We start from the raw sequence: 957 nt of genomic DNA, 5'->3' as shown, positions 1-957 counted from the left end.
CCATTATTTTTGACACCCGCGTCACATCAGACAGGCACTGTAACATCATCATTAGGCTCCATCAGCCTTCTCTGACATCATCACAGTCATCGTCCGCCGTTACCTGAACTTCATTCATCAGAAATCCAACGTCAGCCTTTCCTCTGACACGGCGCCAGTAGCTTCGCGTGCGTGGCTGAACACCTGCTGTCGTTGGCTCTCTGGAGCTCCGGTCTAATTTATGTGTTTGGTTCCACAGGATGCCCTGGAATGGCTGGAAGTGGAGGTCTGTCTGCGTGTAATTATGTGCGTGTGTGTGTGTGTGCGCGCGTTTGTTTCTAATACCTTATGGGGACCATTTTCCTGACACATACTACGTTGTGGGGACACACTACTCCTTGTGGGGACCGAAGCCTGGTCCCCACAAGGGGAAACGCTGTTTTTGGGTCAGGGGTCAGATTTAGGACTAAGGTGTGAATTGAGTTTTGGTTAGGGTTAGGTATGTAATGGTTAGGGTTAGGATAAGGTTTAGGCTGTAGAAATGAATGGAAGTCAATGGAAAGTCCCCACAAAGATAGCCGTGCAAACATATGTGTGTGTGTGTGTTTATCTGAGAGCGGGTGTGTGTTGTGGGGGATTGTTATATTGATACACGGTGCCTGCAGATGCAGCCTCATAAACCAGCCTCGAGTTTCCAGGCCTGGCCAACATTCATTGCAATATAACCTTGTCACAGCCCATATGCTGGAGGCCAACTTTGGCCACCCTCAGCCTTCATTAGCATTCAGACAGACAACAGCTGTTACTGCCAAACTCTTGAGGTGATCTGATATATTGGGTCACTGCTGGAGTGTCTTAGAAATTCCACCCTTCCTTTCAAATTGATGCACATGATACAGCTTGGCAATAAACACATTTATTCTATCCATTGAAACACATCAAGTTTGGCCTGAAACCAAAAAAATGCTAAATAAATAG

The sequence above is a fragment of the Xiphophorus maculatus genome, chromosome 13 (assembly GCF_002775205.1).
Source record: "Xiphophorus maculatus strain JP 163 A chromosome 13, X_maculatus-5.0-male, whole genome shotgun sequence".
Lineage (NCBI taxonomy): Eukaryota > Metazoa > Chordata > Actinopteri > Cyprinodontiformes > Poeciliidae > Xiphophorus > Xiphophorus maculatus.
This window is presented reverse-complemented; position numbering follows the sequence as displayed.